At 41.1% G+C, this 7,885-nt stretch overlaps 1 pseudogene across 1 annotated transcript; it reads left to right on the plus strand.

The window, feature by feature from the left end:
• Positions 1-5,265: 5,265 nt before the first annotated feature.
• LOC114901723 lies at positions 5,266-6,630 on the plus strand (annotated as a pseudogene). The gene has a single exon (XR_003795266.1). The product of XR_003795266.1 is annotated as a V-type proton ATPase 21 kDa proteolipid subunit pseudogene (transcript).
• Positions 6,631-7,885: the final 1,255 nt, after the last annotated feature.

Consider the following 7,885-nt stretch of genomic DNA (forward strand, 5'->3'; position numbering starts at 1 on the left):
TAATAAACCACTCAGCTTCAGTACTCATCAATTTTAGTCAATCTTTTTTTTTTTTTTAAGATTCTTTTATGTGGATCATTTTTAAACTCTTTATTGAACTTGTTACAATATTACTTCGTTTTATGTTTTGGTTTTTTTGGCCCTGAGGATGTGTGATCTCAGCTCCCTGACCAGGGATCGAACCCACAACCCATGTATTGGAAGCCTTAACCACTGGACTGCCAGGGAAGTCCCCTATAGTCAGTCTTTTTCATCTTTACCCTCACTTATTTTCCTCCCTCCCATAGAATATTTTTGCCATATGATTTTTTTTTTTTTTGGTCTGCGTTGGGTCTTCGTTGCCGTGCACGGGCTTTCTCTAGTTGCGGTGAGTGGGGGCTACTCTTTGTTGCGGTGCACAGGCTTCTCATTGCTGTGGCTTCTCTTGTTGCGGAGCACAGGCTCTAGGGCGTGCAGGCTTCGGTAGTTGTGACACAAGGGCTCAGTAGTTGTGGCTCTCAGGCTCTAGAGCACAGGCCATTAGTTGTGGTGCATGGGCTTAGTTGCTCCGCGGCATGCAGGATCTTCCTGGACCAGGGCTCGAACCCGTGTCTCCTGCACTGGCAGGTGGATTCTTAACCACTGCGCCATCAGGGAAGCCCGCCATATGATTTTCTAAAGTTTTTATTTGGAAATAATTTCAAACCTACATATAAGTTGCAAAAATGAAAATAGTAAAAAAACCAAATACCCATTACCCTTTACTTTCATCTATTATTAATATTTATTGCATTTGCTTCATTTGTAGGTCTCTCTCTCTCTCTCTTTCTCACACACACACACACTTTTTTGGGGGAACGATTTGAGGGTAACATACATCACAACGCTTTATCCCTAAATACTTCATTGTGTATTTCCTAAGAATAAGGATATTCTCTTATAGACCATAGTATAATTATTAACCTCAGTAAATTGAACATTGACTCAGTAATTTTATCTACTGTACCATTCTTATTCCAATTTTGTCAATTGTGTTCTTTAGAACTTTTTTTTTTCCCCCGCACCGTACAGCCTGTGGGATCTTAGCTAGTGAGAACTGAGGAGGCCTCGGTTCTTTGCCACATGGGCCTCTCCCTGGGGTTGCTTGTGTGTCCTCATAGCATGGTACTGGCCTCATCTAGAGCAAGTGATCCCTGAGAGGGCAAGGAGAGGGCAAAGCCTTGTGACCTAGTCTTAGAAGTCACACACTGTCACCTCCACTATAGTCAACTCATTAGATGTGAGGGACCAAGTCCAACCCACATTCCAGAGAAGGGAAATTTAGCTCCAAATTTTTTTTTTTTAAGTTACAACTTTTTGTGTGTGTGTGTGTGTGTGGCCGTACTGCGTGGCTTGTGGGATCTTAGTTCCCTGACCAGGGATTGAACCCATGCCCTTGGCAGTGAAAGTGCCGAGTCCTAACCACTGGACCGCCAGGGAATTCCCTGAAGTCCCAACTCTTGAAGGGAGAATATCAAAGAATTGGTGGACATATGTTAGGACCATTACAGAATCCATTGATGATTCTTGCTTGATGTAATCCTTACTCAAAATAATGATTTCCCACCTATTCTGTATTATTTTTAAAGCGAATTCTAGCATCGTATTTCATCTGTAAATTTTTGAGAATGTATCTCAAAAAATAAATATTTTTTAATATTATAAACTGATGATATTATCAAGTAGCAAGTCAGTATTCAAATTTCCGTTTTTCCCACGAATGCTGTATTTTCTGAGGTACAATTCACATGTCATAAAATTCACCCTGTTAAAGTGTACAGTCCAGTGGTTTATAGTATTTTCACAAAGTTGTAGAATCATCACCACTAGTTTCATCACACCTAGAAGAAACCCTGTATCCATTAGCAGTCGCTACGCATTTCCAAATTAATTTCTGTGGGTATGCCTCTTCTGGATATTTCATATAAGTGGAATAATTACAATATGTGGTCTTTTATGTCTGGCTTCATTTGAAACCATGGTGCAATCCACGTCACCTGCCTTCACTAATCAAGGTTTTAAGACTTTCAGGTCCTCCAAGCAGCTCGTAGCTTAAACAATATGTTTGCCCAAGGTGTTTTCCAGGAACTTGGAGTCAGCTGCCTCGGCTTCAGGTTGAGCCAAGAGTCGGCTCTGTCTGGTTTGAGCCGAGCTGCTTAGGACTGGATAGGACCACTGACCCTTCAGCTGGGCATATGGGAGCATCCACTTGTGACATATTGAACGTGCAGAGGCCTGCCCAGAACAATTATCACACCTTTTCCCAATAACCTTTCCTCTCTCTCCACGCCTCAGACTGCCCTGCTTCTTTGTTCTTTTTCCCATAAATACCTGAGCCCCTTGCCTTTGGGAAGGCAGATTTGAGATTTGTCTTCCCGTCTCACTTTGCTGCAAACCTCGGCGTCTCACCATTTTGACTTTCTGCGCATCCGGCAGAACAAACCTGGTTCGGTAACACCCTCACTTGTATAAAGTTTTTAAGGTTGATCTGTTGTAACATGAATAAGGAACTTCATTCCTTGTTGTGGCTGAATAATATTCCTCTGTATGGATTTACCAGGCTTTGTTTATCCATTATTTTGGTTATTACGAATAATTGCTTATGTATAAGTGTTTGTGTGGAGCCATATTTATTTTTAGTTTGTTTGAATTGGTACTGAACTAAAGTCTACACAAGGCCATTAGTTGATAAATCTTTCAAATGACCACAGGTTCCTCCTCTACAACTTTGTATTTTTTTCCAATTTGTTGAAGAAATTGGGTCGTTTGTCCTGTACAGTTTTCCAAGATCTGGATTTTGCTGATTGGATCCTTTAGGCAAAAATAATTTAACATGTTCTTCTAACATCTGTAGTTTCATAGGTTGGTATCTGGGTGTAGAGGCTTGATCACATTCACACTTGATGGAGGCGGGAGGGCTGGCAAGATTACATGCTATGGCCTGTTACTCTACAAACATAAAAGTCCCAAACTTGCCTTAAGAAAAGGTGAAAATGTTACTGTTTAGTATATTTTATGAAGAAATTGAGCTTCATAAGTGGACAAATATGGGGAATTATATATAATCAGTGTTAATTTAAATGATCTTATTCTGGTGAATGTGATTTTTGTTTTTTAAGGGAGTATGAAGCCCTTTTCAAATTCTCTTCTCAACAGAGCAGACTACTGAGTGAACGAGTCCACAGCGTGATCCACATTAATAGGCTTCTTGTGTTTAAGTCTTCATCCCTTCTTTCTCTTAATTACTGAAGCGCAAATTGCTTCAGAGAAATTTAAATACTAGTATTTGAACTTTATGCATAATTCTTTTTTTTACCACGCAGCATGCGGGATCCTGGTTCCCTGACCAGGGATCAAACCCGGGCCCTCCGCAGTGAGAGCGCAGAGTCCTAACCACTGGGCCGCCAGGAAATTCCCTATACAGAATATTCTTTGTAGTTCCTTTTTATTTTTCAAGGGTGAACTGCTTTTTAATAAGTCAATATCTGTTTATACTTTTCTTTTGGTTTGGGTCATGATGTTTGATCATGAGAGCTTTCAATGGAATGTGGAATAGGAGAAAGAAAAAAAATCTGCCAAATGTGTTAGAAAGCATTTGAAATAGAAGTGCTGGTTCCTATTTAAAACACTTCTCTTTGCTGCATACACCAAGATGAGAATAAAAGATGCCTTAATATTTAATTTTTATATTGTTAGAGACAGTGGTTTTAATAAATTCCTATTTATCTGTTGTGTATTTTTAGTTTTTTGATGACTGATTTCTTGTAAGTGGTTTCACATAAAACCACATTTCAAGCCTTGTTTGTTTTCAAGTATACAAATGTATGTCTCAGCCCAAGCGTCTTTGTAAAAATAGGCATAGAAGTCTTTTAAATGCTGAACTGTAGTACCTGCTTGATTTATTTTTTTAGTCAGTACTAGAGGAAACTATTAGTACAGTTTTATCAGGAAGTTACTGATGTGTATGTGCGATTTACAGTGATTCTGTATGTGTTCCCCAGCTTCAAAACACTTGGAACTACTGCTGTGGTTTCTGGAAGGGTCAGTTGTTGCTTCTTAAAGTTACACCTGTGCAGCTTGGGTTTGAGTTTTTAAAGAATAATTAACTTTTAAAGAAATTTCCTTAGCCAAAGAGCAGTTTGAGTTGTATCCATGGTTTTTGCTGGTTTAACATCGGCTTCAGTTAAATCGTTTGAATTATAAAGTAAGTATAATTATGGTGAAGAAGATCAGTCTCATTTTTAAATGCTGAATCACATTTTATTTCTTTAATTAATACAGTAGAAACATCAAAATTCAGGACCACTGAAATATGCCAACTTTTGTTTTGGGGTTGTGTGTGTAGTTGTGTTGATTTGTTTGCTTGGTTTTTTTGGTCTTTATTATTTATTTTATTTTATTTTTATTCTTGGGTACATTGGGTCTTTGTTACTGCGTGTGGGCCTTCTCTAGTTGCTGTGAGCGGGGGCTACTCTTCGTTGTGGTGCGCAGCCTTCTCATTGCGGTGGCTTCTCTGGTTGCGGAGCACGGGCTCTAGGCACGTGGGCTTCAGTAGTTGTGGCGCACAGGCTCAGTAGTTGTGGCACACAGGCTTAGTTGCTCTGTGGCATGTGGGATCTTCCCGGACCAGGGCTTAAACCTGTGTCCCCGGCATTGGCAGGCAGATTCTTAACCACTGCACCACCAGGGAAGCCCATGTTTGCTTGTTTTTTAAAGAAACTGAAACTGTTATATTTGCTAGTGAAAGAAAATGCTTTGTTTTGCTCTGAAGATTCTGCAGTTGTTTAGGTGTATCTTGGTGCATAAATTACAAAGAATAATGCTAGTTAAATGCCAATAAACTATTTTACTCTTTTTATGTGAAACATACAAATTTCGGAGGGTGATGGTGGCAGTGGTGCCTCTTACTACCTTATGTAAAACACTTGAACATTTTCATCAATATTGCCATCATCTGTTTAATATTCCCAGTTTATTTTCTCAGTCTGTTTACTTAAAATTGTATGGAATGATATAATCAATAAAATCTGAATTACACACACACACACACAAAGAAAGTAATAGTTCAGTTTTTAAAAATAAGTTTCTGTATTTTGGCAGGAACACAAATAGAATTTTTGACATTCATTATATTAGATGATTAATGATATTTCTTTTGATATAAAGTCCTCTTATTTAGGGTTTAATATTCCATATATTCTAATGAGTACACTTTTCCCAAATAAAAATAATTAAGAAGTTTTAAATTTTTTCATGCTAGTTTTTTAATTTCTGATGATAATAAAGAAAAGAAATTAAATATTTAGTAGACCATTTCCAGGAAAAAAAAAACATTGACATATTTTACAGTGGTATCCCCTAGGAGGTTCCGTGGATCAAGAGTAAAATAAGTTCCTTTGCGTACCACTAAACAGCTGGCACTCTCCCACAGAGAGAAGAATATTTTCAACATGGAAAATATATGATACAGCATGTGCTTAGTATTGGGAAAATATCTACTTTCAAATACATATATTAATGTTTGTATTTCAGTGTTTTTCCTCTAAAAATAATGTTACTGGTACAATGAAAAATAACAGAGAAAAGGAATCACAATAAAAATGAAAGGGGAGGTGACACTGCGGGGCGGGCCCACAGGCTGCAGGGTGGACAGCGGATGCAGGGACGCGGTTTGAGCTCCCGCCCCCCCATGGCGTCGTTGCCGCCATGACGGGCCTAGTGCTGCTCTACTCCGGGGTCTTCGTGGCCTTCAGGGCCTGCCTGCTCGTCATGGAAATCTGCTACACCAGTTTTGACTTGGGCTCCCGCTTTGATGTGGCATGGTTCCTGACGGAGGCTTCCCCCGTCATGTGGTCAAACCTGGGCATTGGCCTAGCTATCTCCCTGTCTGTGGTTGGGGCAGCATGGAGCATCTACATCACTGGCTCTTCCATCACTGGGGAAGGGGTGAAGGCCCCCAGGATTAAGACCAAGAACCTGATCAGCATCATCTTCTGTGAGGCTGTGGCCATCTACGGCATCATCATGGCGATTGTCATGAGCAACATGGCTGAGCCTTGCAGTGCTACTGACCCCAAGGCCATTGGCCATCAAAACTACCATGCAGGCTACTCCATGTTTGTGGCTGGCCTCACAGTGGGCCTGTCTAACCTCTTCTGTGGAGTCTGTGTGGGCATCGTGGGCAGTGGAGCCACCTTGGCTGATGTGCAGGACCCCAGCCTCTTTGTAAAGATTCTCATTGTGGAGATCTTTGGCAGTGCCATCGGCCTCTTTGGGGTCATCGTTGCAATCCTTCAGACCTCCAGAGTGAAGATGGGTGATTAGATGATCTGTGTGGGTGGGCCCCCCCCCCCCACTCTTATTTATTTGTGGTTTTCCCGGGACAGCGGGAGCTGTGCCCCTTAGGCTTTCAGGGGGCTTGGTGTTCAGGGCCCTCCCTGCACTCACTTCTGCTGCCTGTGGACTTGGAGGCACTGCCTGGCTGGACCCTCAGTGTGGCGAGTGGGCTGCTGATGACCGTGTGCAGCTTTGCACCCGTGTCCCACCTCTACCTCCAACCCATCTTCCCCGTGTTTGTGAAATAAACATGGTATTGGTCTGGGTCAAAAAAAATGAAAGGGAGATGTGTTATAATTCAGAAGCTTTAATTTTCAACAAATCACTAGCCTAATATATCTTCCTCTTGTTGGAGTTTTTATTCTTACTGTTGCTCATACTGCCCTCTCTCTGCTCAGTGGTTTTTGGTTCATTTTTAATTTTTTGCGGCCTCATCTATCTCTACCCAGCCAGACCTGAGAACTGATTCCAGGGAGCCTCGATGCTGAGTCACAGTGGAACACACGTTTGCAGTTAGCTCTTGCACACTTGCCCTTGGGCGTCAGGCCCCTGTGGCCCACCAGGCCATATTCCTGGGACCAGAGGTTTGCCCACACTATGCGATTGACGAGGAGGTTTGAGTGGTGGTTACAGTGCCTGCTGTCCTTGTGGGTCCAGCAGTCAAGAATCCCAGGTGTCTCCCATCCCATGGAGCAGTAGTCAGACCTGGTCAATGGTTCTTGTTGACTAGTGGGCTGCAGAGTCATTTAACGTGACTCTAATAGTCTTTGATAGCTTTCTTTATATCTGGTATAATAAGATATTCTAGGTTCCTTGTACATTTCTTCTTTCTTTTTTTTGCAATTGAAGTTATTCTTTTTTTAATTTGTTTTATTTTATATTGGAGTATAGCTGATTTACAATGTTGTGTTAGTTTCAGGTGTACAGAAAAGTGATTCAGTTATACATATACATATTTCCATTCTTTTTCAGATTCTTTTCCCATATAGGTTATTACAGAATATTGAGTAAAGTTCCCTGTGCTATACAGCAGGTCCTTGTTGATTTATCTTTTTTTTTTTTTTGGCCATGGCTCACGGGCCTAGCCACTGCACCGCATTGTGGGATGTTTCTGGACCGGGGCACGAACCCGCGTCCCCTGCATCGGCAGGCAGACTCTCAACCACTGCGCCACCAGGGAAGCCCGGTTTATCTATTTTATTTATAGTACTGTGTATATGTTAATCCCAAACTCCTAATTTATCCCTCTCCCCTCCCACCTTTCCCCTTTGGTAACCATAAGTTTGTTTTTGAAGTCTGTAGGTCTGTTTTTGTTTTGTAAATAAGTTCATTTGTATCATTTGTTTAGATTCCACATATAAGTGACATCATATGATATTTGTCTTTGTCTGACTGACTTCACTTAGTATGATCATCTCTAGGTCCATTCATGTTGCTGCAAATGGTATTATTCCATTCTTTTTTATGGCTGAGTAATATTCCAGTGTGTGTGTGTGTGTGTGTGTGTGTGTGTGTGTGTGTGTGTGTGTGT

The sequence above is a fragment of the Monodon monoceros genome, unplaced genomic scaffold (genome assembly GCF_005190385.1).
Source record: "Monodon monoceros isolate NGI ecotype Baffin Bay Population unplaced genomic scaffold, NGI_Narwhal_1 Super_Scaffold_2, whole genome shotgun sequence".
Classification (NCBI taxonomy): Eukaryota; Metazoa; Chordata; class Mammalia; order Artiodactyla; family Monodontidae; genus Monodon; species Monodon monoceros.